Genomic DNA, 27,717 nt, shown 5'->3' with positions numbered 1-27,717 from the left:
GAATTGATTTTGTTCTGTAAACTTGAAATTAGCTTAAATCACTTTGTACTTCACAGCTGCAAATGGCAAGTCTAACGTGGATGGCTGCCCAGCCAGCTCGATGGCATCACTACACTAGAGAGCCTTCTAGTGGCTCTTCCTGCTATCCACATCTCTAGTGGGCATAAAAATGAAAACTGCAGATGGTGAAAAATACGGAACAGTTCCTTCATCACCAGCATTTGAAAAGATCTTTGATCTGAAACATTAACTGTTTCTGTTTCTACATCCCCTCTGCATTGTTTGGTTTTATTACTTCTGGAGGTGTGACAGCTTAAGGTCAGAGTAATTTACCACTGGCTACGGAGTTCAGGCCACAAGATTAAAATCTCAAACAGCCTGGTCATCCACTTCAAATGTCAGGCCATGTCATCAATATTGATATATTCTTTTACTTGTCACTTGCTTAAAAAAGTTTAATTTGCTGAATGAGCTGAACTTCTGCCTCACGTGTCCAACCACCTTAGTGTTAGAATCTGCAGCATCCAGTCGTGTCATTGTCTGCACTTACAGCAATCTACCACCCAAACACAACACTGAGTGAAGTTTAAGCTCTTCTTTTTATGGTCACTCTCCTCAAAAGAGCCAGGACATTACAGTTCTGTGTAGAAGTCTTTGGCACGTGTATATATAGCTAGGGTGCCCAATATTTTTGCACAGTACTGCAGTCATTTTACGTATTGTACAGTACTGATGCCACAAAAACAAATTTTATGACATGTGAGTGATGATAAACCTGATTCTGATAGGAGTCTCTATTGTGAACCGAGAGTGTGAAGGGAACAGGGAGAGGGGAATCACGGTTGGGATAAGGGCAAGGGAGAGGGGAGGAAGTGGGAAGTACCAGAGAGATTCTGTAATGATCAACAAATCAATTTTGAAATTAAATGACCTTGCATGGTGTCCCAGGGTTGAGTGTGACTGCACCCGCACCACTGCACCTCCTCTGCACCTGTCTGACAGCCCTCCCATAGTGCTGCACCCTCACTATTCTCAACGTCCTTTATTCCCACCAGATTTACAAACTTGCTCTCCAGTCTACATTGACAAATACCATACTGTACAAGTCTTAGGCACCCCAGCTGTACATGTGCCTAAGACTTTTGCACAGTACAGTACATCCACACTTCGGTTAAAAATCTAACATATTGCCTTGCTCTTCTGTTGCTTTATGCTTTTTGTTATGCTCAAAGTTGCCCTCAACTTTGGACTCACTTCCACCCACCTTTGCTGGCTTCATCAGTTCCTTCCCAAATACATAGATCCACATTAACATCTCATCTGAAAAAAACACTGAATTTCTCTTCCTAGTTTCCAAATGTCTCCAGGTCACCATTTCCAAGTTCCTCCAGCCATAATGAGAAAGTTACAATCCTCCAATTCCAACATCCTGTACATCTCAAATGTTCTATCAACTGGAGATATGAGCTGCTAGTCTCCAAACTTGAATTAACTCTCTAACCTCATTCAGTACCATTTCTGACAAAAGGTCATCAATTTGAAGTTAACTTTCTCTCCAGATACTGCTCAATCTGTTGAGTATCATTAAGATACCTCTAACACCTGTGACTTAACCAGCTTCAGGTTACTTTAAATCAGTTGTCAAGTTCTGTTTTTAATCACCCTCTTGAAACACGAGGAAAAATTACCTACATTTTTTGAATAAAAAGCGAATAATAAACATCACAGCATATTTTAAAGATACGCAATAACTTTCCCTCTGACGTAGAACCCAGACACACATATCTTCTCAGGGCTGTGATTGGCATACAATTTAAATCTACACGCAAGTATGATTTCATTAGAAGATTGTGATACAATATTGCTAAGACTATTCGGAGACCCATCATTCATCTCCAAGTTCAATACTCTGCAAATGTGGGAAAGGCACTTTGCACACACAATTCTACACAAAGGGCGTGAGTGTATCACAACCTGTTGAAAACATTTTATTCTGAGGGATATTCACATTTCACATGGGGGGCAAGAAACTCCTGGGAAGGGTGGAGGGGGTGTAGGGAAAAGATCAATATTGAACACACAAGCTAGCAGCAAGTCAAAACTCTCACTGCACAAGCAGGGAAGAAATGGTGATGTGGTTTTGGTCAAATATTGAGTTTTCATTCTCTCCATGCAAATAGAAACATGTTAGCTGTCAAGTATTGACTCATTTGAACTATCAAATGCACATTAAGAAATGGACAGAAAATTGAGCCAGTCAACAACCTGCTAAGGTGGTCAGAACAATTTAAATTTAAAATTAATGGCAAAGTACAGCAAATCTTTCCTATGATTATAAATGAAGGATCATGTTAGGCTTGAACTGGCCATTACAACTGAGTGCATTAAAGAGGCATTCCTACATTATAAATTGTGAACAACAATGTGGAAATAAAATGGCAATGCACAAACCAATTAGCAATGTTCTCTCAACCTACATGTTGAATATTCAGCCCAATTTCAGTCTCAGACTTAGGTCAACACATTCAGACAGCACTGGTTTTAGTTGAAGGCACAAGTTTTAAATCAGTTAACGTTGACCTATTGGCAACAAGAGTATTACATTTCTTTATGGAAACTTCACGGCAATTTACAGTACACCTAATTTTAATCTAAAATTTAATGACTTAAAACTTAGTGTAAATATATTCCAGCGATCAATTTACAAAATTACAAGTTTTGACAATTATACAAGTCAAATACATTTGCACTAACACTGAAAATGGACATCTGTTACAGTATTAAAACAATTAGTTCACATTTGTTGTTTTATAATGGATTGCACCAAGTACTTTTACCATTCACTTTACCCCACATCTCTCCCCAAACCCATAATTCAATAAACTGCATTTTAAATTTGATATGGGTTCCATGATTTCCTTGACCTTCAACTCCAAGGTAGAAATCCATTAACTTAAACATTTGAGTGTCAACCCAACAAGGTTCCCATTCCATAATTTGACATTTCATCAAGTCTAAAGTTTATAATAACCATGCCAACAATCCTTTATTTGGAGTGGGACGTCAATATCTTAAAATGATGGATAACAAGCCCTTTCTGCACCCAGCACAAAGCTCAACGGAAATGTTTATGCTTCAATACAAAGTCTCGGCACATCTCTAGATAAAATAATGTTACTGTGTTTAACAATAGCAAAATCTTATTACCATAACATCTCAACCATAATTGCTCTACAGCCACTCCCCACAGAACCCAAATTAGATGGCAACCCGAAAGTCCTTAGTGAAGCCTTCAGTAATCATCAAGAACATATTTAATAAAATAACAGCAATACCGATATTGAAATGCTACCATCCAAGCCTGCCATTAAGCAATGGTACAAAAATATTCAAAGATTAGAATACAATAAAAATTGCCAATGATTAAACCCTCTTGAAATTTTACAGAAACAGTTAATTCTATGGATTTGACCAACAGCATTTAAAGATATAGTGCATTTTAAAGGTCAAATCTCCAGTGTGCATAACATGATAATGGTCATTTCAGCCAATGGTGACATATTATGAAGCATTTAAGAATGTCCATAATCTATTTACAATTATATATGCAAAACGTTATTTCTAGGCAGCATAGGCAACATTTTTCTTCCAATAGTGAAAATCTGCTCCATGTATTGCAATATCAACCCCCAAACAGAATGGCTACACTGCCAGATGAGGCTTTATATTCTACCATACAAGACAATATACTGAAAAACGTTCTCAGTTTTAGCTACTGTATTGCAGTATTTAATCCTGGCTATCTTGACATTCCCGAAACATTCAGAAACTACTGGCCTGCATTGTTAGTCCGGCAAATAGCAAACCTACACTCCTGAACAACGTAAATATTACATTTCTAACATTTTAGTCCGGGATAACGCAAGTTGCTCCCTTCCTATAATTCATATTTTACTTATCCCAGTAAGCGGAAAAGTCATTTGGTTGTTTTATTAAAAACACACAAGACACTCCTCTCATCCCTAGCCCCGCTGAAACTGATGCAAACTTCGCTTCAGATGCTGGAAGAATAAAAGTCGCGCCTGAACCAAAATCTGTGCACCACATAAAATCTATCACCCACACCAATGCAGAAGCCAAAGACTCCCCCTGTCGCCAGAGCTGCCGCTTCAGGATGTGAGAGACACGAGACACGGCCAGGCTGTCTCTCCCCGGGGAGCTCCTGTCATTCCAAGCCGGGCGGGAGTTGCAAACAACGCCGGGAGAACACAGATACTCCAGGTGCCCACCCAACACCACATACATTCTACAAAGTAAAACGTGTTTCCCTCCATTCCTTTGCTACCAACCGACCCAGAAATTTGGCGGGAAAAAGAAACGATCTCGACGTCTACTCGTTACAATGGTTGCTCTGCACGTGGAGATTGGCGCCCGACCACCACCGAAAACGTGAAAGCTGGCTCTTCGCTTGGCTCTAGCAAACGAAGCACCACAATGCGTGTTGAAAATACAAATAAAACACAGGCCAATTCGGTATTATAGTTCTATAAATGCACAAACGTCGCGTATCATCAACGCGAAGTCTAGGCAAAGTAAACAGTCCACCAGGTGCAATCTATCTCCACCTTTTCCTTGCTCTCCATCGTTCGATTTCCAACGCTCGAGCCTGGTCCCAAATTTAATGCACAGATATTCTGGAACTGGCGAACCTTGCAAATGCCCGAAACTGGTGTAATATTGTATAGTAGTTAAATAACAATTTCCAGATCTCCCGCTACATCCACCCCATTTCTGGGAGCTACCTTGATTACTCGGTTGAAGATTTCAGCAAGCACTCCCTCAAACCATAGTTGTTCATACCCAAGATTTAGGAGTCGAGGGGTAATTTATTAGTGTTATTCTAAACCGCAAATACGGATGGTGGGGAGGGGGGGGGGGTTTACAGGTCCGGGAGAAGAAACATTTCTGAACGACACTAAATTTATCAAGTATAGGAAGTGCTCAATTATTGTGAATAAAATTCTTAATTCAATCATATAACACCGAGAAAGCGTTGGGGGGGGGGGGGGGGGGGGAAGGGCCTTTTCCAGACACGTGCCGATCTTCCGACCAAAAAGCCAGCCCAAGCAAGCTCCACGTGCCCAAGGATTCAATTGACAAATTCGACATAAATATCTATTTGTAGATGCAAAGTTAACCGAGTGAACCATTCTAGACAAGTTCCTATCGTAGTTACTCCAGCTAAATTTACCAATTTGATTCAATTGTGTTCCGAATAACCAGCTCATTTAATTGAAGAAATGGTCGAATATTAAAATCACGCGCGATCATTTACAAAGCCAACTAAATGGAGAATTTCCCCACCCACCTGCACAAACCAGGAGCGATTAAAACAAAAGTCTGAGGTAGGGATACAAGAACCTGCATTCGATTGCAGCAATCTGGTGCAAACGGAGGCAACAATATCTCACCTAGATACCAGGATCACAGCTTTGCGATCGACATTTCACAACCTCCGATGTGGGAGATAACAAATATCAAAAGAAAGTCAAATCAACACGAATGTTGAGTGTAGAGGTTTAGCAAGCATTCATAATTGTGTGTGCAGTTATATCAGAAGATAGACTTTACATTCCTTGTCATTTGATAAACTATCTCCCGCAACCCCACCACTCTACTGCACCTAATGGATTTAAGGAAACGTGTCACTGAGGAAACGTTAAACCAACAGTTTGTGCGGATCTACGGATATGTGTATATATATCTAAATTGCATATCTGTACTAAAATGAGCTTAATCTTTATTTACAATTGCCGAAAATCCACTTTTCCACGGGACTGGATACTTTCACGCAAACCAGTTATTTTCATTCAAAGTGTTAAAACCAGCTAAATGGGGAAAAAAAGCAAAAATACCAATGGTGCTGTCACTTACCTTTTAGTTTTTTTTTGGGATGTAGGAAAGTTGAGTGCAGTCCTTCTACGAAAAATGTGACGCAAAAGGTATTAATAGTTCAAGTACTGTAAACCCTGACGTGAAAGCAGATTATAGAAGTAATTTGGGGTAGAAAAAGTGTGCCAAAACACGTCCAATAAGGAAAGGAAAAAAAATGCCCAAAATAAATTTTAAAACAACCCAGACGGGAAGTCTAATTAATTCAATTAGCATATAATGCTAATATAAACTTAGAAGAAAGAACTTAAATGAACAAAAGAATTCAGGACCATCAAAGCGGCTTTCAAATCTTCCCCTACAGCAGAAACACCAGCTGCATCCCGCTGTAAGGAGGTCTGACGCAGATGAGAAATAAGAAGGCGCTTTTTCTGTCACTGGGAGGTGTGTTCGCGCACAGCTTTATAGAGCCGGATAGCACCGCATCCGTACACCTTTCCACATCCGCACTCGCCACAGGGCCGGGCCCGCACGCCACCAGCATTCGCTGCAAAGACACGCAGGCAGCGGCGGACGTATACTCCACCAGCACGCGCGCAGCCCGTTCGGGGGGGGGGGTGGTGGAGGGGGGGGAGAGCGCTTACTGATTGGCCGAGGCGCTGCTGCCCCATCGATCCATCGATTTTCGATGGGCTGTTTGGCCAGCGTCCCCGTCCATCAAAGGGGAAGGTGGGGGTGGGTTCCGGGCGCGTGCCTGTGTTCCTGCGGGCCTGTCAATCACAGCCGAGGGGATGCAAAGGGAAGGGGTGGGGGGTGGTGGTCGAACATCGGGGAATCCGCCCAGCCTGTTGTTCGCAGGCAGGTTGGCTTGAGCGGAAAGCTGGGGTTTTTCATTGAGTAACATAACCAGGCAGACGACCGAAGAAGCGACGTTTTCCCTCAATCTCACTGCATACAAAGAGCGAAAAAAAATGATTTTGGATTAACGTCGCACTTAAAAAGCCAAAACAGATTTATTGTTTTAAATATCCAGTTAAACCACCTAAATTTAATGCATCAGAATTAGCTTCCACCCTTCCTCCAGCTAAAGCTTTGTTTTGTAAAGGGAAAATGCCTTACTGTATTTACTGTTGGTAAGTTACTGTTGTTTTTGATTCCGATTCCTTTCCTGGGTCACTTATAATTTCTGTCGCTTAAGTTAATGTAGAAACCAACAAAAAGTGCAATGCGTTTTATTGGTAAATATGTAATTACATTTATCTAAAAAGATTAGCACTATCCTGAGGACAGCGCCCGAAAACAATAGAATACTATAGAGAATTGCTTCCCTTAATTTATCACTACAAATTTCTTTCCTCGAAGTAATCTTACCAATATTGAAATCCATTCCAGCGAGTAGCATCGATCTCGGTTATACTTTGACGGAGACAAAGCACGTTTTCAAAAGATTCATGCCAACAATGTTAAGTAAATTTGATAAAGCATATTTGACTGATGCCAATAACCTCACGGTAGTAATTTTACAAAATACTAAAAGTTTCAGGCTTTATTGATGTAACTGCAGACAGATGTGTTCAGGTAACTGGAATTTTTAAATATATATATATATTTAATTGAACCCAAATCCTCAAACAAAGCAACATTTCCTGTGTGCACTCATGCTAACAGGGTCATTGAAGCAGCCCCGCGCCCATGTACAATTCTATTTCTTAATTGATGGTGCACAGCAACGTCCTCCCGCTGCTTTTATGGTACGTTAGATCATCTCAAAGAAATCCCATTAAATCATGATGGATATGAAAAAGACTTCTGGTTAACTGCTGTTGATATCAGTGGGGTATGCCTATTCCTCTAACGTTGGGACGAAATAAGCTCTTGCCATAAAGAGGAAATGAACAATACTGTTGGGTAATACTATGGTATACTACATTTGCTCAGAGAAAACAGTCGTTACACGCCGAGCTGTTTTAAACAGACCTGGATCGTTTGCGTTCTCGAATTTGGAGTTCTAGATTAATAACGAAACAAATGGGGAGGGGGGAGGAGGAAATCACGTCTTGCTAACACGGGTAATTTGCGGGATCTTATACGAAACAATGGAGGTAGAAGGAGATGGACAAGCTTGAAGGAGTACATTTGATCATGGGTACCAAATCACAACAGCTTGTCAACCAGACGTTCACTTCCATAGCGCAGAGGAACTTGAGTAAAACCAACCCTTGAATGTGTTACAATTGATCGAGAGTACCAGTCAAATTAAAATATGTATTGCACCGTCAATCGCGCTTTAAACAAAACACAAATCCTCAACTGAGCCCCGCGATCCTGTACTTTTCCACTATCGCTATCACTTCATGATTAGCAGCCCTTGCTTGACTTTGTTTCAAGTAGAAATTATTAACAACTAGAGTTTGAATGATATTCCGATTTTAGTATTGAGCGGTTAGTTATCCAGGTAAAATATAAGAAACGCCTTTAGCGACAAAGAATAGTCCTTGTATCAGATTGGTGGGAATACGTCTGCGAAGTAATCAAAACAAAAATATATAATAATGTGATATACTTATAACAGTTTTCTTATCTTGCAGTCCATAATGGAACTACTTTTACTCTCATCAAAGCAAAATGGTCTGCATAAAAATGACACTCAAACGGTAAGTCATTGCTATTAATAACATCGGACAAGGTAGGTGCGCTTCAAGCATTTATTTGACGGATGAATCCTTTTCCACGTCCTACTACTTACGAGCTGATACACAAATGATATCTCAATTTAAGATGTCATTCTGTTGTGAGAGAGAAATCTTACAACTTTTTAAACTGTCGCCTGTGCGAAAAGATTCCAATCACTAGAGATGAGAAACGGAAACGAAAACTTCATCAAAATGCATTTTTTCCCATTTCCAATGTGAACAATAAATAAGACACAAACTTTCAAGACATGATAATGCATGAACGTAACTCTATCCCTCCAAGATGCGAGTCCACATGAAATTACTCCCCCGCCCCCGCATATGTTTAGTGCAATTCTAACTCTCCAAGATAACTTTCAAATTTCGATAACTCTTCAGTATAGCTCAATTTACCAATTTGTAACGGATTTCTTTTCCACTGTTGAAAACATGAAAACAGTAACAGTGACTCGGATAGCTAAAAGCCATGAACAACTTGAACTATATTAATCATTGTACTCGGAAATTTTATTGAAGAATTTGTGATTGTACAGTCACGGATGTCCCAACAAGTGTATTAGTATAACCAGAATATTATCCATTTCGAAATCACATCTACTGTCAGGTGGGTCTCCTGTTCAGTGACCAATGCCAATTAATTTCATTTTACTTTGCTGGAATACTGACAATATATGTAACTCGCCTTAAAGACACATTAAATTCCATAAGCATTTCCTAAAAGCATTACCGGATTTTCAGTAACTGAATGGATTTATCACTTGGTTTTTACTACTTGGAGAATGGATCCGGTCCTGAAAGGATTGTATTAAAGTTTCAAGTATTCAAGGAGTATTAAATAAACTTTTGTAGCTTCTGGTGAATTCATGTGTCCTAGGACACTCGGATGAGAGGACGTGCTTAAACAACTGGTACATATTTCAAAGTCATATCGTGGAACTACATACGCAGTTGAGTATGAAAAAAAATCTCTACCTCCATTTAGTACAAGCTAATCGATGAAACAAATAAATAAATGCATAACGAATTATCAAGGTTAACAACTTTCAATTCGTTGGCTCTGTGTAGCTTTTGTGATCTGCTTAGAGCTGGTGTAAAATGGCGGCAGCTTAGAAAAACAGGCTATTTCATTTAGGATGGAACCACCGGTCTGGTCCTGTGACTTCCAGTCATAATAAATAATTGTTATCGAAACTAAATCAGCAGCCGTCAAAGCTCTAGGAATAGTAAATACGACCCACAGACAGATAATGTAAAAAAAGAACTGACTGTTCGAACGTTCTAGCAGTTATTCACAACTCTTCATAGCGCTTCCTGGTTGAAGCAAGCTATTCCGATATCTGAACCAAAATATTAACAGAATTTTGTATTAATGTAAATGGCATAACACGTATTTACGGTGCATCAAGCCAACACCTTACTCCTAATCAGTTTTCTAAAAGAACGTACATGCCTCGAGACGTAAATCATACATACAGGATGTGGCACAGCGAAGAATTTGTAGGATTCGAACGTGATTAGTATTCAAGGCCACGATCAACGGCTAAGAAGCCTTGCATTGGACATTTAGTTTATGCACTTTACCACTTGTACTTGGGGATCAGTGGGATTTTATGCCTCTGCTGTTTAACCCTGGCCATAACATCCAGCTGTAATTCCCTGCACTAACAGCTCGCCACAAAAATAAGGGATCTTGTAAAGAATATGATATGTTTACAGTTTTGCCTTCGTGACAAATTGCAACCCCGAGGAATTGCATTTAGGCTGTCACTTGACTTTGTTTGTTACCCGTATAGATATTTAAGATGTATTGATTACCAATCGTGACATTTCGCCCGACTGTTAAATGCTTACTTTAAGTAATAATACCAGCGTTTCGTTTGTGGAAAAGCGCCCTACGTCGAATCAATGAGAAATGCAATCTCGGTGTTCGTAGGTTCTGCTTATAGACGTGATGAATATGTATTGCTTAGAGAGATGCACGCAACACATTAGTTCAGAAAATGTTAAATATTGTAGTGTGTTACATAAATACTGCAAACATTTCAACCTGCTCCCAGTTTAGGGTCATTAGTTTTGACATTTCACTGTCTGACGAGACGTATGCACGTTTTGTGGAAAGTTCCAGCATGCCGAGGAAGGGAAGCGTTATGTGTATTTTATACACGAAGTAATTGTCTAAGATTTTTTCCACGCCCTCCCCCCTCCTCCCGTGCCTGTTGATAAGGAAAATAAACTCGATCATGGCAGTTCAGAGACATACTTTAATAACTAAAATTAGTATTTCTATTTTAAGCTTTTACAATTGTAGACTGATTACACCTTTGTAGAACGCCCTGGTCTTTCTGACTTCCCAGAGATTGGTATCGACAGATTTAATTAATTTTCCGATTTTGCATTTAGATTAACACATTTTCGCGCAAGATATGTGCTCTCGTTGTAGTGCAGTGTTTAGCATCCATCAATCAATCAATCATTCTTTTTGTCTTTAGATCAAATGCTTTCAGAAGAGAGCAAGTGATAGCGCTGGGGTGCAATAACAAAGCTACACTATATCAAAAGCCGACTAGGGTCCAGTGAGAGGCAGCAGCCATAGGAGCAGCTGTCTTATCACCAGACTGCAGCGATGGAGATGACTCAAGAGGTGCTCCACAGATAATCACTTAAATAGGTTTGCAATGCACCCAACTTCACGCTTGATAAGACCTGCCCATGGTAACAACAGCACCAATCCAGCTCTTTTCTACTTTATCACCACTGTAAATAAAGAATTGAAATTCATGTGGCAATAGGATAGGATTTCCAAATAAATTACACGCAAAAACGTATTGAAACAAACGAATTAGGTTCATATAACTGATATTCTAGTGGGTGGGAACGACATACAGAAACAATTGCTTTCATAATTGATGGCTATAATCGAGATATCAGCGCCAGTTTTACATTTTATCCCCCCAAAAAGCCACTAATTTCTTTTTCACCTGTACCATTACAAATTCTCTATGTAGAATTCACTGTCTCTTACTGTTGGGGAGATGTTGTTTGTCTTATGACCCCACCAATTCGTCAATGCGTTTACATGTGTTTTCATACACGCGTGTTACAGTTGTGGAACCATATGGTCGGCATATAACTGGTATTTTTACTCTGTTTCAGTTCATCTAACGTGGTTTCTTTCAATATTATGCTTGGAAACGCACTGTTCGCTGATGCAACGGCAGTTTACTTTTACATATGTACAGCTTTTCAATAGTTAGAATTGAAAACTTTGCCTCTCTCTTCGGAAGAACATCTGCAGAATTTATTTGTGTCGCCAGTTACAGCATATTCCTCAAGAAATTAGAATGGATTTTACTTTACCTGTACGATGACATTTGATGTAGGGGGCGCGAAGCACTAGCAAACTGTTCAGGCGGTCTACGAAAACAAACCAACCATCGTGTTTGCTTTAGATAACACAGATTTTCAAGGTCGGCTATTACTACCGCCCTACTGGCTGCAGAACACTTTGTGATCAAGGGCTTGGACCAGTCCTATTTCGTTGCTACCGCATCTTTTTTCCTGACAATTCAATATTATCATCACGGTTTTCAAGTGTACATTGCCACCTCAAAACAGAATGTGTCTCGTTGTCATTCGAAATTAGATTTGAACTTTGTCATCATTGCCGGATTTAAATAGCTTAATGAAAACTATTTCTGTACATTTCAACTTGCAATACATATTTCACAATTTATAGGCAAATTGTTTATTTTCAAATATATTAACATTAGATAAAACCAAAATGTATGCCATATGATTTTCTTCTAAGCGATATTTTGTACATGGATATGGAAAAAAAAGGACACACCTATATCGCTTGCTAACTTTTCGCGCTTGGCTAAAAGTACTTCGGCAATTTACTACAAATTACTCTGCATATAGCGGATGCACGAGTTGTATGTTAGTCTAATGAATATGGAAATAATGAAGCAGATACACTGCTTCGTTTAATGTTGTTCTGGTGTTTTCCACAAAGCAGCAATCAACGTTTATATGGAGCCCTTAAGCCTCAATAATTACAATCATTCGAGCACCTGTTGTGTTAAAATGGTGAAACTACATTCAGCTTGGATGAATTTGTAGTCAACGTTGATTACCGCAGCTCTTCCAGAGCCTCTGCTAAAACGTGACTCTTATTAGAAACTGTTACACCAGCCTCTGTCAAAACTATTGGGAGAAGGTGGAAAAATTGCAAGCTCCCCCATGAAATTTAATCTCCGATAATTCTCTGCTTACAAGGTACAGGTTTGCTGGGCACAATTGAGAAAATCCATTAAAGAACAGTGTCACAGAAATTGAGTTCAAAAAGTCAAGTATAGTTGTTTTCAGATATTAGCATGTTCTTGTTTTTGTTTAAGTTTTCACATTTCAATCACATCTAAATTGCATTTTGGCAATTGAAGTACTGTCACTGAGCAATGTGTAGCCTCGTTCTGAAATATTTCCCAAAGAGACTGTGATTGAAGACTGGCGGATGGGAGATAATGGGAATAATTATTGTAAACTGCCTCTCGAAAGCCCCAAGTACTCAACGTATTCATTCACTTGGCTAACGCAGCTTTAGATATTAAGCCAACAAAATATTTTCTTGAACATCTGACGGATAGGATGTGACTTAGCTATTATAACCATTTCACTTAGTCAAATACAGTCAATTTTGGGGTCACCTCACAGGGAAGAGAAATGCATTTAATAGTTGGAAAGGGGTGTTAGCTTTAGTTTATAATGATTGATGGTGGCAGAACTTTTAACAGATAGTTTCCCACTACCTCTAACATACGTACATTTTCTTCTATAGAATAGATGGCAGTTTTAAATTTTGAAATTATTTTAAGGGGTTGCTTTGTTAGTTAAAACCAGTCGTCACTTCTTTCAACCGGAGCTGTCCATAGTACTGAAATATAAAGGTTTTCGGTACGCTCACGTTTAGGATTTTGCTGGCGCATTTCCCTCTGTTTATAATGTTCTAACGTTCGCAAAATGGAATTACAAAGTAACGTTTTACAGAATCTAAGTTCGCCTGCCTAAATGTAAAACAATTTGTAATCAATTTATTTTGGAAGTTCCGAAAATGATAGGATATTTCCTTTCCTACTCACGCCGATGCTTCTATTCATTCACTGTACCTAAAACCACAAAGCAGAAACTTCAACTCCCACAATGCTTCCATTTCTTTTTTGTAAATTGAGTTGTACCAAGATCGAGACAACGATTTTAGATTATCGTTTTAACGAACATTAGACATTGGGATGTTTGAAACAAAACGAGAGTTGTACCAAGTTGGAGAATCATGCTTAACTGCAAATGGTTAACATGTCCTTAAGTACAAACTAGCTGGGTGAAATAATTAGCAACTAGTTAGTTTAACCAGAAGATGCACAATTCACGTTTTCTGTAAAGTTAATTTTCCCGTTTGAATTGTAAAATGATACTGCGACTAGAAAAAACGCGGCCATTTATCATTATGGTTCAATTTAATCAGTTTATACTACTAGAATGCAGAAATAATTTAACCTTTAACCTAAGGTGAATCCCCATTACACAATTAATATTTCACAAAATCTTATGCTAATAGTTCACTTTTTAAAGAATACCATCAAAAGTTCTGGAGTAAAAACTAACGATGTTGAGCTGCATTACTGATTAAAATAGAACATCGATCCTTAATGTCATAAAAGGCCCTGAAAACATACTGTCCTTTTTTTTTGCCTCTGAACTGTTTGGCAGAGACAAGTGGAAATCTTGTTTAACTTGTAAATGTGCTAAAATAACATTTTGCCCCATTTTCACCTCGCTAGCAGAGTCAATCTATGGAAACTGGCAAAACGAGCGGATTATGGCTAATAATTTGCAATCTCCGGGATACAGCTGACAAGTGTCATTTTCCTAATGACCCTTTAAGTTTATGCGGCGATACAATGGACTTTCATTACTGCTACACCAAGAACGTCAATGCTATTACAGAAAATTGCGTTTCGAGTCTTGGTCCGGTTCATTTCACATTATTTTTGTTTTCGCTAGGAAAGCTTTCATGTCGTAAAAATTAGTTAGCGTTATTGAAATGCATTTAATCAAGCCTTGCTTTGAATTCTCAGTACAATTTCTTATCAACTTAAAGACAGATGTTAGATTTTCAGTAGAATTTAAACCAACTGAGTCAACTTCTAAACTAGTCTATGATGTAGGCGCTGTGTATGGACGGAATATCTGTACCTGCGACTTTCTGCAAGGTAGTTTAGTATACTCTGTGGAACTGAAGATCTTTTGGAAGTAATTAATAGTATTTTAATTTCCACTAGCAATTAAAAACTTTAAATGTTCTAAACTCTATCAACAGCAAGCCACTATTTACCTCAAGTAACAGTGACTACCTTCGAATACTCTGAATGTGCGTGGTAATCGGATGGAGCCAATGACCTGGCCAGTGAGTCCATCGTGAAGTCCAGATCCAGCAGTTCAGTGGGTAAAGCAGTTAGTTATAAAGCAAAAAAGGGCACAGACTCTCCGTTAAACATGCCATGTTTGGGAAATTTATTAGCTTTTCTTTCCAGAGGGCGAACATCACTCTACAGCAGGAATTTCATTTTCCTTTGTAATAGCTTGGTTTAAATGGTCTGATTAGAGGGGAGTTGGATGGCACCATTATTTGTGGAAAAAGCGAGGGAGCAGGTGCAGAAGCGCGGTGGATCGATTTAGCTGTGCGCAGATAAAATAAGAAATCAAGGATTTACACATCCTTCTTGGCACCTCTTCACAGCAGCAGAAGATTAGAAGGAGACTTTCTTGACAACATAAAAGGGCACAGTTGAATTGTAGACTGGCTTACCTGTTTCTCAGTTAAAATACAATAAAAATGATTTATTCCATAGCTTTTGCTGTTTGTTTTGACACCTAGCTAACAAAGCCTAGATTGCAATACAATTACGCAGTAAGAATGTTAGTTCTCCAATGGCCTTTTTAAGCAAATATGCTTGTGAATACAAATGACCGAAGGCACGGAAGTTGCGCTTTTTACATTCATTGCCAAAGGCTCATGATATACCAGAATTTGCAATTTCAGAGCAGCATCAAAAATTAGTTCAAGGAAATTCTGCACTGTCCTGCAGCAAAGAGTCGAAATCGTTAACATGATCAATTGCAATGTTGTACAAAATGTACGAAATCTCAATCCAACGGTGTAAAAACCGCGTTAACTGGCACGGATATACTGCACTTAATCGTTTCAAATTAGAATTTAGCAGCATTGTAAACACGAATGTATGATATTAAATTTTAAAAGTTGTGTAAAATTCTATTTAGAAATCAGTCAATATTCTTGTGAATAATTAAACGTGCCACCAAAGTTACAACATTCTTTCATTTGATTGGTTAAAGGCAAAGTGAAGTCAAATCACGCTGAATTAATTTGTAAATAATGCTGAGCGCTAGCAATTTGTTTGACCTCTGTCTCCTTCTGGATATCAGGATGCTGAACCAGGAAATTCGACATACGTGGCAAGACGTGAGAAGTTATTTTTTGATTAAAATGAAAAACGTTTCTCACCTTACTATCCAAAATGTTTCATCTGTTGTTACAGATTGGATGAAGAAACATGCTCTACGGAAGTCAATGGAATGAAAACATTACATATAAACTAAAAGTGTGTCAGATTAAAACAATCCTAGACAACTCTGATTGGAATCATTGTAAGAATATGCAGTGATATACCTTAAAGAAAGCAATCATTTACTCTGGTATCCTAGTTATTTACCAAGATGCAACATAACAAAGGGGGAGGATTCTTCCAATCATTTAACCTACAAGTCAATAATCAATTACCATTGTCCTTGTACATAGCAATACAATATATTGCTTTACTGATCAGGATTGGTTGCCTTTGAGATGTGAGAACCATTGTTATTGTTAGTACATAGCCATTAAATTAGATTACATTTTCTCTACTTGTCTCATATTCTTGATGATTAGTTTCTAATAGGATCAATAGCCTTTACAGATTTAGCTGCTCCTTGGGTAGGTACTGTTCTGTTCAAAACCCCTACTCACATTTATAAGTGATGGAAGAACTGGAGGGAATAGTCCATGTAAATAGAGTTATCCCAGATACTACAGTAAGCTCATGTTAACATTTGTTGATGCATACAAATATTGTAGGGAAGACTGATCACTTTGCAAGAAAGACATGATTCCTCCAGAAAGGGTGTAGAAGTACTAAAAAAATGTAGCAATGAGAGAAAAAAATGGATCAGAATAGAAGAGTTTGTGGAGGAACTTGAGACCTAATGAAAAAAAATGATGAGGATGCAAACAATGGGGGGGATTACTTTTCTTTTAAGAGGTTAAAAACAATAGGCTTGGATTTGAAGTAATTGTTGAATTAGAAAACAGATCCCCACCCACCCCTACTTACTAAGGTTGTGGAGCCTACTGTCTGATAGGGTTTTAGAAGCAGAAATATGGATATTTCCTTGGGTATGTAGGGCTTCAGATGAAGTCCTGGGAATGAAGAATTGGACAAAAGAAGTCTTTTTTAGCCATATATGCATAATGGGGTGAATAGCACCCTGCTGTGTTCTTATGTTTCTACAATTCCATGATTTAATCACAATTCTATAATTTATTGATTTTTTTCTTTCCAGCTACTCTCTTGTATGCACCCTATTTCCTGGATCGGAGAATGGAAAAGTTGCATCTTATACATAGCTGATGTATTTCTAGCAGGCTAAACACAGATGCAAGAAATCTGGTAGGATTTCTCTTTTTATCGTTAACTGACGAGGGTGGGGTGGGGCATTGTTAATTTGTTTATTATATTTGTGTCATTTCAGCTGCTCTTGAGTCATTAAAGTTAATCACCATTGCAATTATTGGATGGGTGTATGGGACATTGGAAAAAAAGTTGAATTTCCCCATGGGGATGAATAAAGTATCTATCTATCTATCTATCTATCTAACAGGCCATGTGAATCAATTTGATGTCAACATACAACTTTCAGCAACTTAAGTCCATTCTCAGCTTCTTCCGTTTTCCCCAATTTAACACATTGTTTTATTTTTCTGTTACAGAATTATATCCAAAATATTTCTCTACTGCTCATTTAATATGAAGTAGAATTTTGATTCTTTAAAATACAAGGCAGAAATGAGTTCTCTTGATTGAATCCATGTCATGCACTTTGTCTATTCACTGGTAGATTTGTTACTGCCTCATTACATAGATGTAATCAGAACTCATTCTGACAAATGATGAGTGCATCAGGGCCTACAGATCCTCAGATATTCTGATAATAGCCCTAATGATACAAAGTTTGAGGAGCTGATTGACTATTAAGCTGGATTTCTTTATGATCATGATGCTTTGTGTATGTTGAGGGATAAAAACAAATTTACAGAGCACCTTTAACAGGAAAAACATTCCAACAGGTATTCCTCTCAAATGTTATCAAATAAGGTTGCAGTAGATATCAAAATAGCTTGGTCAAAGAAGGTTTTAGATGAGGTAGAGAGTGAGATTGAAAGATTATATTTCAGAACTCAGGGCATAAGCAGCTGAGCAACGGTGGAACAATCAAATTTTTATTTAGAAAAAAATTATTTAGAGATATAGCACAGTAACAGGACCCTCTGACGCAATGAGCCCATATCATCCAATATACCCATCTGTTCAATTAACCTACTAACCCATATGCCTTTGGAACGTGGAGGAAACTGGAGCAGCGAAAGGAAACCCACACTGTCACGGGGAGTAAATACAAACTCCTCATTAGCAAGTGAGGAGGTTTTAAATTTATGTCACCAACGTTGTAAAGCATTATGCTAACTGCTATGCTACCATGCTCATGAGGTTAGATTTACAGAAGCCCCTATCCTTGAAGATTGCTGAACTAGATGAAAATTTTTTTTTAAATAGGGAAGTGCAAAATAATGGAGAGACTTCTAAATAAGTGATGTTTATTTTAAGGTGTATTCAACCAGGGGTTGCAACGTAGGGCAACAATCAATAATAGTTTAAAGAGGGACTCAGAATTGAGATGAGACTTTCGGATAATAAAGTTTACAAAATTTCACAAATACAGGAGACCAGCCAGGATTAAATTGAATTTGGATAAGTGTTTCAGTCAACAAACTGTACCATGAGGATATTAGCCATAGTGAAGTCTCTTAGACTATTGGTCAATGTGAGAACATCATTCTTTAATCAGCTCTGATGCAAGTTCACCTGATATCGATTCACACCATGGGTCGACAGTGCCAGTGACAATAAATGATTGCAGCATTCAGCCTGCATGTTCTTTCACTCATAAAATCTGGGCCTTTAAAGACTGATATTTCAGTGGTCACTTCAAATGATATTAGCTGAGGGATAATTTTCCTATTAACTATATGGCAGAAACTTTACCAGAAGAGAACAGATATTATGCATCCAAAATACAAACTCAAATTCTTACATATCTATTTGGGTATTTCCGATAGCTATGCCAGAATAATAAAGCCTACTCATCCCATCTGGCTCTAGCCCAAGGAAAGACTTAAAGTTGCTTTAACTTTATAGTTTTAAAACCTGTATAAAAGTTATTAAATATTTTTCATTATGTGATAATAAAAGAAAGAACTTTGCTATATGAGATGTTGTTACTTCATCGCAGCCACCAAATTTAGAATTAATGGTATGGGAAAACTTTGTGGTTTTGAAATTTGTGTGAATTCAGTTTCAATAAAGAAAGCAAAGTAGAAGGTTTTGTCAATCCTTGGGATATGAAAGTGGTCACGAAGACCAACTTCCTGTAGGAGATAGGAAGGAAACAACGTAGTCAACCTCTGAAATAAATGTTAAGAAAATGTTTCTTAAAGATTAGCATATTCAAGGATAGATGAAACATTTCTAATACATTACAAATTTTCACAAGTGCTAAGTAAGCAGTGTTTCCCAAACTTCATTTAGTGGGCTCCAATTCAAAGTCTGAGTCATCTTCAAAACACTGGGATTTTCACAATATAACACTGCAAAGCAAAAGTGCACCTGCTTAAAAGTACATGTGGGCTTCTCCATTATCTGTATCAATATTTTAGCTTTTCCAGTAAATGCTATTTGAAAGCCATTAATGGAATATGATCTAAAGTATTAACAGATGGGTAGTCTTCATCCATCTCTTCATAAGTCGATACAAATTCAGACATGTTAGAAGAGATATTCAATTTCAGGTGAGGGAAACAGATAAGTCTCAAACTTATGTAGTTTATGCACTAAATCTCAAGTACACATCCAAAAAATGGGAAGAACCCAAACCTTTTTTCCTTGGTTTTCCACAGATTCTCTCCGAAGTATTCTGTCCCAAGTAAAGTCTGCAACAACAAAGCAAGTAATACGACAGATGCAAGATGAATGCTGATCTTTCAACAAAGACTTTTCTGTCATTCTGTTACAGCAATCTACTGGCCTTTTGGACCAGGCCAAGTAAATATTGCACGGAATAATTCTGTAGCTGTATTGAGAACAAATGATAAACTAGTTAGTTTTATCTTCATTCTAGTCTGAAAAAAATCAGTCCATGTTCAAATTTTCTCCCCCATATGAATCTTCCCACATCAAGAATTTCCATGACCCAGAACATTTTCAAATGTTGCATATTCTCAAAATTATAAACAACCTTTGTAAATGTATAATCAACATTGAACAGGCATTCCTATTGTGTGTGTATAAATAGCATACATTCTGTTTTTGACAAATATGCAATATTACTTCTAACCTAAAATGCAGGTAAAACAAGTTCTTATTGTACTTAAAGTAAAATGTATTCTTCTTATCATTGTTTTCAATTTCATCTTTTGAACTTCTGCATCTGGGTATGATTACTTACTTGCATATGTGATTTTAACATTTCCGGAAACATTCATATATTGCACTTTTTGTTCAGGGGTTTAGCTTCTTTAATTGATTTATACAATCAAAACAGTCCTTTTGATTCAGTCTGCATTAAAGATAATGTTCTGTGTAAACCACAGCCCTAATCCTATTGACCTAAAATTCTATATTCTTTCACAGTCCTTGGATTAGATATGCTGATTAACCATCAAATGGACATTAAGTCAAACAATTATACTCTATAGCATAATCTTTGGTAAAATAGATTCCCCTGCTCCCATCTTCAATATTACAATTATTTTCTGTTAGTTTATTCTACACCTATTAACCACCAGAAAGAGCTTGTCCCTTCAGATTTTGTCCCATAATTTCCTTCATTGTAATGATACACATTTTTGATCATAGTGTTATACTGTTTCATAGTATTAAAAAAATATTTTTTCCTGTGAAACAAAAGGTACTGGGTATATGGGTCCATATATTCAATATGTTAGCAACAGAACATATCTTTGCTGAGATATATTAGATGGGAATAATTCTATCCATGTTTTGATGATGGAGTTTTAGATATAGATTCCAATGTATCTTGCCCAGATTGAAAGTGTTGGTAAATCAGATTGAGGTAACATTCCACAAGAGTAGTCATAGACTTCCTATACAAACCTTTGACTATTCAAATTTAGTATCCAGAAGGAGGGAAACAGAAGAAGTTGGAATGAGTGGGTGGGGGCATTCATTAAGCAACTCCAATAAAATGCTTGGCTTCACAACTTTCCTTTCACAGGTTCATTTGGAGATCCACATACTTCTGTAAGAGAACAAAATACAGCTGCTATCAACCTGAGGTTATTTCATCTGCTTATTAGTAAATCACCATGGCAAAGCATAAAATTAGAAACTGCAAGATACAGTCAATATATTGTCACTGCAGTCTAAAACACTAATCACACCTGCAGCATATTTATTTAGAGTGAAGAAAACTCTGCTGACAATTGTTTTCAGATTGCATAGATTAAGTTAATTGGGAGAACTGTTGTTGTAATCTTGAGCCAAGTAATCCGATGCAATCAATTGTCATGATGATTGCTTTAACAAGGGTGTGAGCCACTTGAGCAAGTGCAATGTTTTGGATAGATCCAGCGTTTGGGGGCTAATTGTAAATGAAGGCCTTAAGCTTGAATATTTTCTCTAATTTGGAAACAGAACATTTCTTCCCTCAGTTGAACAATTTAGAAAAGCTTAAAATTAAAGGTAGGCTGTTTTGGACCAAAGTTTTAAAAGTACATGGCAAAATATGATGGCCTTTACAAAAGAGAATGTGAACAATTGAGATTTAAATAAATCAACATATCACAATTTAAGAAAAAATGACAAGTTACCAAAGGACCTAGAACATGGATAAATTAAGCTCAAGTATAGACCACTATGTACTTAATTGAATTTAGGAACTAGCTCAAGGGTTAATGGCTGTTTGCATATACCTATTGCTAGGCAATACAAAGCTCTTAAGATATAAATTAATCAATTACAGCAGTTAGTGAAATGATGCAGGGATGCATGATCAGAAATTCCATTGTGGCAGCATTTCACATCTGTGAAAAGCACAAATGATTTTTCATTGTTGGACCCTCCTAATGTCTTGGTCATCTGATTGCTGCAGAAGCAACTATTATCTTTTCACTATACTACTTCTTCATGTCGCTTCCATTTTATATCATCATATTACCACAGATCACTATTCACCCCCACGGAGCACAGAGAAGCAGGCTGGTTCCAATCTATTGAATGAAGCTTTAATTAAACTATTAAAATTCTCCTTATAAATTTGATATTAATTTACTTTCCCCTGTGAGAAGGGGACTGTTGTTTATGTGAATTTAGTGCACGATGCAACTGTTGCTTTGAGAAGCTGGACGATCCCTTGGTATGAATGTATTATTTTATTCCTGTCATTGATCCTGTGGAATTTCCAATATTTAAAAACAATATAGGAAGTCACATTGGGGTATTGATCCTCTTAAATAAAAACATAAAGTGGGAGTTGCATTTAAGTGTATGACAAGACTTTTTCAAAAATTAGGTATTAAATAAACATATTCTAAATTTCAACATAAAATGCAATTCTTATGGCTTTACTTTTTACAGAACCAGACAAAGTATTGTTTTATGATATGCTCTGAGATGTAAAGAGGTGGCCAGGTAATTAGAGGTTCCAGAATCATATAGAAGTATCATTGTCAATTATAAATCATGGTTGTATCTGCCAGTCACTGCAAGCCAAGACATCTCACAGCGACCAACCCCTTTCAAACCATTGCCATTTTCCTGCAAGAAACTTCCTATCATGTAAAGAGTTTGCATCATTACCTGCACTTGAAAGAGTGATCAGAATGGAGCCTTCACAAAAGCAAAATCAAATTTTGCAGTCATTTCCAGACTATCTCAACCTCTAATCTTTGCAATGGCAAAGCAAATACACAATAGACACCAAAGGCCAGCAGAGGAGTCATCAATTATTAAACAGAAGGAATAATTTTGTTGAAATGTAGTAGCCAGCAATATACACAATACTGTACTTAAGTTGTGACCTAACAAGCATTGTGTACAATTCAAGCATAACCTCCTTGCTTGTATATCTTATGCTATAATATGATAAAGGGAAAGCACCCTATATAATGTTATAAGCACTTTATCTACCTTCACTGCTCCCAAGTCATTTTGTTTCTCCACACTTGTCAATAATATCCCATTTATTGCCTGTTGCCTTTTGCCAATTACATTACCTCACACTTCTCTGGAATAATTTCTATTGGCCATTTTTCTGGTCAGCTGCTAAGACCCTCAACATCTTTCTGAAGCCAAAAGCTTTCGTCCCATCTGTCAACCACATCCTAATTTCCCTATCAACTGTAAGCTTAACTGTAAATATTTGGTTTATATTTTGAAAAGCTGAGTGAATTTTGTGGAATTCCACTGGTTATAGCCTTCTGTTACCGATAAACTCAAAAAAATGGTAACACTTCCTTACACCTCACTCACCATTACATTTTTGATCAGGCTGCTATGAGTGACTAATCCAAAATCAAAGCAAAGCTATTGCTGCTAGCCTACGACAGCCATGGGTTTGTTACACATGCATGATACTTCCTCAGCTCCAATGATATAAGTGTTCCAAACAGTCAAATTCCTTATTTTGATCTTTTATTAGCAATTAGCAAACATACAATCTTTAAGCGATATCAATTGGTCAGCAAAGATATGACCTCCACCAGTCCCAGGCCACAGACTATCGTGAAATAAGCAAGAATACGTAACTTATTTGCTTTGCTTTTACCTTGCCCCCACTAATGTGACTAGTTACTATAACGAACAACACAGAATACAAAACAGATAGAGAACAGATACATGGCTCCCATATTCCAGATGCTTACTTATTATATTACAATAATTACCACTACATGCTACTAAGACACAGGAGACACCTGGGGGATCTCGGCTGGAGGGTGCTGCATAGAGTGGTGCCCTGCAATAAGTTTTTTAGTTTGTATACGGATCTCCCACCGCATGCCACTTCTGCGGGCTGGAGGAGACTGTGTACCACATGTACACGAGGCTGCAGCCTCTTTTTGCATATTTGCGTGGGCTGCTTCTCGCCTTCTGGCTGCATTTTAGCCCCACCCTATTTATATATGGTCATCCAGTAAGGAAGGGGGCATGGAGGGATGAGGATGTCCTAGTCAACTTGCTCCTGGGGCTGGCGAAATCCACCATCCGAGGGTCTTGGAAATGGGTGGCGGGAGGATCTCCCCGGGCAGACTGCCTGGCAATGTTTAGAGGGTATGTTCGTGCCCAGGTAAATATAGAAAAAGAACACGCGCAGTCCACGGCAACCTTAGAGGAGTTTCGAGACCGTTGGGCTCCGTGGAGTGTAACTGCCATCATGGATAGAGCTGGCAACATTTTGGTGTAATGTCTATTGTCTAGTTGTAGTGAAGTAATTGTGTTTGCCACTGTTTTGTATATATTTTATAGCACCGATATTTGTAATAAAGGATTTTGTAATGAAAAAAAAAGGAGACATGAAATTTCAACATTTACGCAAGTGTCCTCTTTTGATAAGCAGTCTTACCTGGATTTTGATTTTCTCCTGCCAAACCAGGTTCTCCCTCTTGACTGCATTCAGAAAAATCTATTTTGAATTGCCGCTGCCGAAGCTCATCCAAGCGCAAAACTGAAGTCCATTAATTGTCAGCTGGAAGAGTGCAGTCTCTTCCACCACTGCAGTCTCCTTTCAATAGTTTATGAACAGTCTAACCGAGAGTTGTTCTGATTGCATAAGGTCCATCATTAACACTGTGAATCACTTGCAACGGCTCCAATGCCTGGGGTATATTCATACCTATCAACAGCTCGATTTCAGGCAAATAGTTCAGCAGTTCACAATAGTTTTCACTACCTCCGCCAGCCACCTCCAATCCTGAAAAGGCATAGCTACACATGACCTTCTCTTGACCCACGGTGCGTAAGAGAATGTGTATTCCTTTTCCTGTCAGGTTGAGCTTGTTCATGAGGCCCAATGTGTAGACACTGTTGTACTTTCTTGATTTAGGAAAGTGTAAGTAACCACTGTTTCATTACTCTTAGACTTCACCTTAATTGGGATTATAGGAAGTTTACAATCAAGATCACCAGCCCCGGTAAGGCCATTAGGTACCATGGCTGTACTCATTGCTGTGTTTGCTTCATTCACGGCTTGTTTCGAATCTGCACCCTTTTCATCAGCTCTGGGATCAGTTTCAGCTTCATTTTCTACAGTAGCCACAGTAGTGGCAAAGCCACTAATTTAAGAACGAATTTGTAATCCAGTTTTGTTGGTGATGTCGCATCATATTTCTTTCCAAACACTGGATGTGTAGCAATCTTTACCTGCCGTTCAATAAAATCAGCAATATCACTGAAAGTAACCTTATGATTGTGCCTTTCTTGCAGTTTATACAGAAACGATCACCATTTTTTCCAAAGTTTATCAGGCAAATTCTTTACAACAATCTTCATATCAGCAGGCATGTCCAATTCATGCATGGCCTAAATGTCGTCCATAGCATTGTAAAGACTTTTAAGAAAAAAAATGTAATCTTGAAGAACTTTCCCATCTTTTAATTTGATAAGTGGCCATATAGACCACAGCAACTTTGTGCTCATCACCAAGATGTTCCTGTAGTAAAGCTTCGGCCTTTAGCTATCCTTCCTCCAGACTAACACACTGGCAACTTTTGACAAGCTCTCTAGGATAACCTCCAGTGTACTGTTTGAGAAAATAGAGATGGTCACCATGATCTTGCCTTCCATGTTATTCTTGAAAGCCCTCATAAATGAATGATACTGAAAAGGATTGCCATCGAAGATTTGAATCTCTCTTTTAAGCAGATAGCAATGCGTTGTTGCATCACTATGCTTGTTATTTCCTTTTGTGTCCTTATGGTCTCCATCATGGCATTTAGACCTTTCTAATCTGAAACACAAGTGTCACCATACTGTAAATTGATTTTCCCATAAGCAACTTCTGCTTTTGGATATGGCATAGGTTTAGAATACCTCCTTGGTATAGGTTGAGGGTGTGCCCTCTGAACTACCCCTTGTTGTTCAAACTCATGGCTCATCAACTTTTGTTTCTCAAGTCTATCTACATTGACATTGAGTGTGCTGGATTTTCTCTGTTCCATGTCAGTGTTGGAACTTTCACCATGGAACTGCTTTGCTGGAGCACCTTTAGCATCCACTGTACGTAAAGCTCTTAGCACTTTAACTCTGGTTTCAATTTCTTCTTGCAGCTTAAGCTGCTCCATCCAACAGGACAGACCTCGCGGAGGTGGCGGGACAGTGGTGTACAGTAGAGGGAGAGTTGCCCTGGCAACTCTCAACATCAACTCTGGACCCCATGAAGTCTCATGGCACCAGGCTAAACATGGGCAAGGAAACCACGTACTGTCCTCCCTCAGCTGATGAATCAGTACTTCTCCATGTTGAGCAGAACTTGGAGGAGGCATGGAGGGTGGCAAGGGCTGGACCGAGCTGGTCAGGTCCTACTGGACAGAGCTACTAGACTGGGACTACAGCAGGTGGTGAGGGAACTAACATGAGGGAAAAACACACTTGACCTCACTCTCACCATCCTGCCTGCTGCAGAAGTATCTGTCCATGACAGCATTGGTAGAAGTGACCACTGCACTGTATTTGTGGAGACTATATGCTGTCTCCACATTGAAGAAACCCTCTGCAATGTTGTGTGGCACTACCACCGTGCTAAATGGGATAGACTTCGAATAGATCTAGCAGCCCAAGACTGGGCATCTACGAGGCGCTGTGGGCCATCAGCAGCAGCAGAATTGTACTCAACTACAATCTGTAACCTCATGGCCCGGCACATCCCCCACTCTAACATTACCACCAGGCCAGGGGATCAACCCTGGTTCAATGAAGAGTGCGGGGGACATGCCGAGAACAACACCAGGCATATCTCAATATGAGGCATTACCCCGGTGAAGCCACAGTACAGGACTACTTGCATGACAAGCACCCTAAGCAGCAAGTAATAGAGCTAAATGCTTCCACAACCAACGGATCAGGCCTAAGCTCTGTAGTCCTGCCACATCCAGCTGTGAATGGTGATGGACAATCAAACAACTCACTGGAGGAGGAGGCTCCACAAATACTCCCATCTTCAATGATAAAGGAGCCCAGCACACCTGTGTAAAAGATAAAGCTGAGGCACTTGCAACAACATTCAGTCAGAAGTGTCGAGTAGATGGTCCAGCTTGGCTTCTTTCAGAAGTCCCCAGCATCCCAGATGTCAGTATGCAGCCAATCTGATTCACTCCACGTGATATCAAGAAACAGCTGGACACTGCGAAGGCTGTGGGCCCAGACAAAATCTCGGCAATAGTCCTGAAGACTTTTGCTCCAGAACTTGCCATGCCACTAGCCCAGCTACTCCAGTACAGCTACAACACTGGCATCTACCTGGCAACGTGGAAAATTAGCCAGGTATGATCTGTACACAAGAAACAGGACAAGTTCAACACAACCAATTACTGCCCTATCAGCCTATTCTCAGTCATCAGCAAAGTAATGGAAGGGGTCATCAACAGTGCTATCATGCAGCATCTACTCGGCAATAACCTGCTTACAGATGTCCAGTTTGGGTTCTGTCAAGGCCACTCAGCTCCTGCCCT

At 38.7% G+C, this 27,717-nt stretch overlaps 1 protein-coding gene and 1 long non-coding RNA gene across 5 annotated transcripts in view; one reads left to right on the top strand and one right to left on the bottom strand.

The window, feature by feature from the left end:
- Positions 1-6,362, bottom strand: part of elavl2 (ELAV like neuron-specific RNA binding protein 2) — an 85,081-nt gene extending 78,719 nt beyond the window's left edge. Inside the window, exon 1 of one of the 4 annotated variants that reach the window (XM_073072602.1) lies at positions 5,935-6,362. The gene's annotated coding sequence lies outside the window, so the exon portion shown is untranslated. The remainder of the gene's footprint in view (positions 1-5,934) is intronic. The other 3 variants (XM_073072593.1, XM_073072611.1, XM_073072621.1) reach the window with 3 other exon arrangements.
- A 310-nt stretch (positions 6,363-6,672) lies between these two features.
- Positions 6,673-20,426, top strand: LOC140741987 (uncharacterized). Its single transcript, XR_012102182.1, has 4 exons — positions 6,673-7,025; positions 8,481-8,546; positions 17,262-17,368; positions 19,933-20,426. It is a non-coding gene; the product is annotated as an uncharacterized lncRNA (long non-coding RNA).
- The last annotated feature ends 7,291 nt before the right edge of the window (positions 20,427-27,717 follow it).

Source organism: Hemitrygon akajei, chromosome 2, assembly GCF_048418815.1.
Source record: "Hemitrygon akajei chromosome 2, sHemAka1.3, whole genome shotgun sequence".
NCBI lineage: Eukaryota > Metazoa > Chordata > Chondrichthyes > Myliobatiformes > Dasyatidae > Hemitrygon > Hemitrygon akajei.
Note: the sequence above shows the minus strand (reverse complement) of the source record. Positions and strands in the feature narration are given on the sequence as shown.